Consider the following 3465-nt stretch of genomic DNA (forward strand, 5'->3'; position numbering starts at 1 on the left):
GAATTCAGATGCATTTTACCAACTGAGTAATTTCTTCAAAGAGAAAGTATTTAAAATATCTAAAGAGCAATGCTTAAAACAGTATTTCTGTGCTAGTATAAATTTCAGACTAAGTGTTTAAATTTTTAGGGAGAGATAAATTCTCCTATGTCCTGTTTTTGTTCACTGGAAGTCACTGTATGTTTCTTAAAGACACCTTTCGTTTTTCTCAAATAAGGTATGAGCTATTTTCTTTCCTTTTTGTGTGTGGTATTTACTGTTACAGTCAATGTTAAATTATTAAATGCAGACAAAATAAGTATACTATATATTCTGAAACACTGACTTCATTGACAAAATTTTTTTTATTGGATTCTGATATGTAGTAGCATTAGCTATTATGCTCAGAATAAGAAAATCGTTCATGATAAAGTTATTGCCACTTTATTAATGAAATTATTAAAATATTACAGCAATTTTCCATGTGCAGATACATTAGAAAACTTTAAAATACAATTTAAAAAGACGAGGCTGTTAATATTCTATACCACATATTCTTCACAATTTGTATAAAGGGAACCACAGATCTTGAAGTGGGAATACCTGTTGCTTTTTGGGGGCGGGGGGGGAGTTACTGAAACTCCTCTAGCACTGACATGATAGCAGTTTTGTTTTAAACACCATCATAATTAAAATTGACTTACTAGCAGGAATATAAAATTAACAGTATAACATAGCATTACAAAAACACTGATCTTCAAGATACTCCACTAATGAAATGACCTTTGAATACCACTTTCTCAGTCTGTGGTTGCATACTGAATTCATACATCTGTCCACATTTTCAGTGAAATTAAATTTCCTCAAATTTAAGATTTTTTTCTAGTTCATAATGAAGATATATTTTGTATATTATGAAAGTGGTCAAATAATATATTTTTGAACCAGGTGTGGTTGTCCACGCCTTTTATCCCAGCACTCAGGAGGCAGAGGCAGGGGGATTTGTGAGATGGAGGCCAGCCCGCTCTCCATAGCAAGTTCCAGGCCAGCTGGAGCTACAAAGAAACCCTGTCTCAGAGACCAACATGATTAAAGTTGAATGTATATATGTCTAAAAACTTACCTGAATTCACTGTACTGTTTTAGTCAGTGTTTCTTGCATTGATTAAGTGGCTTGGCTACAGGAATTCAGTTAATTGTTTAGGGTAACAGTGTTTGGATCTTTATTTTGACAGCTAAAATCCAGGTCTTATAGTTCCACTCGAAACAACAGTAAATAGATCACATCTACTAATTCAGTATGTACCCACTTATTACTAACAAAGCATTTTGAGGCTCCTAGATGACATTAAGTAAGCTGACGCTAATCATTTAGTTACTATACACCTCCAAATAAATCTCACAAGATCAGCATTACATTATTTGTGGTGTTTATAAAGGATAATGGAAACAATTCTATTCTCTATAGTAAAAATCACTCTACTGTCTTGCTCTAATCTGTTCCTTGTATCCTAGATTAAGTGTATATAAAAATCAACAAAAATTCCAATCTACTTGTTTGTACAAACTTCACAATTTAAAAAATGTACCTATTTATAACGAGTTCAACTTTAAATAAACATGGAAGTACAAAGACATGTTCAGTGTTACACCTGGATAGCAATTCTCAGGGCTCCAAGCTGTTGTCTTTTGTTTGTCCTTCATAGATTATGATATGGTTACATTTCTCCTAGATTTTTCAATTTCCTCTGCTTCAAGGTTGCTACCTTCTGCTTTGTTCTAATTCACATTTCATTATCCAGAGTAAAGGGAAAATCAGTTATCTTGATGTTTGCATGTTTCTTAGTTTTTAATACCTGGCTTTAAAAGACCAGTTATGCCATCATTCCTCCATGAGCTCTAACTTAATCAGAAGTGTAAGCTTGTTGTTTAACATAAAAATGTTTGTCTTTAATTTTTTTCCCTCAATTTGCTCCCTACAAGGTAATTTTGACAGTTAAAACTGTCACCCTACCCACATTTGATACACTGGTAGCCTTTCTCCCTCTCCACTTGCTTTTTGATATGCTAAACTAAAAAGAACAGCTGCTACAACAGTTAAATTCAAAACAGGAAGTCATGTGGTCTTTCTAGAGCTTACCTTTCAAGACTGACTTGGCTCCCTCTGCTGGTTAGTAGTATTATTCTGAGTCTAAAGGGTCAGAATTTAGGGTGCATAAGCTTTGAATTGGTAATTGAATTATGAATTTTCCAGTAAAATTTGTGTTTACCTAAGTTTTTTGTGGCTGGTTTTGGTTTTTGTTGTGAAGTTTTGTTGGTTTTTTTTTTTTGGTTTTGTTTTATTCTTTTAACAATCTAGGATCAAATGTATCTGTCACTGAAGAGGACCCAGGATCACATGCTTGAAAAAAAAATTTTTTCTGTTTTGTTTTTTGAGGCAGGCTCTTGATATATACCCAGACTGGCCTTGAACTCATGATCCTCCTTCCTCAGCCTCTGAAGTACTGTGAAAACCAACACTTTAAAGTCTCTTAATTAGACTACAACAAGAAAATACTGAAATCTATATGTAATAAGATGAAAGAGTCATGAAACATTTTCATTTTATTAAAACATCTTAGTACAATATAACCCTTATCTTCTGGGGGTTACATATATTTTTTCATTAAGCATTTCTTAATTTTGTTCACAATTCTCTCAAGTTTCCCCTTTTAAAATTCTGAACACAATTTTAAGTGCATTTATTTAAATATACAGAATAAGTTGGATGGCAAATGAAAGCTAACTAAGAAATCATTTGTTTACGCTATAAAGAAAAACCACACCAAACAGTTACTTGTTTTTGGAGTGGGGAAAAGGCTTATCATTTTTAAAAGTATAACTTGTTCTTATGATAATTATTCTGTAAAAGACGGCAATTGGTTTTCTTATACATATATAAAAGAGAAGCTGGGAAGAAACAGAAACCTCGTATTTGCCCCATATTTGTTGTTTCGCTGCATTAACTTTTAGCTTAGAAAATGTTCTAGAATGGGGCTGGAGCGATGGCTCAGCAATTAAAAACACCCCCTGCTCTTGCAGAGGACCCAAGTTCGGTTTCCAGCACCCACCTGCCAGCTAACAACAGTCACAACTCCAGTTCCAGGGGATCCAACACCTTCTTCTGGCCTCCACTGGCATTGTAGGCATGGGTGCACTTACATGCAGGCAAAACATTCATATGTAGGGGCTGGAGAGATGGCTCAGCGAGCACTGACTGCTCTTGGAGAGGACCCGGATTCAATTCCTAGCACCCACATGACAGCTATGAACCTTCCTTGACTCCAGTTCTAGGGGAATCCGATGCCCTCTTATGACCTCCGTGGCACTGCATGACACGACACGGATGCACTCACGTGCATACAGGCAATACTCATACATAAAATTAAAAAAAATATTAAAAATGTATATATAAACAAATATATAAAATATAAATAAAAAATTTAA

This window comes from Nannospalax galili, unplaced genomic scaffold (genome assembly GCF_000622305.1).
Source record: "Nannospalax galili isolate Female #2095 unplaced genomic scaffold, S.galili_v1.0 scaffold139, whole genome shotgun sequence".
Classification (NCBI taxonomy): domain Eukaryota; kingdom Metazoa; phylum Chordata; class Mammalia; order Rodentia; family Spalacidae; genus Nannospalax; species Nannospalax galili.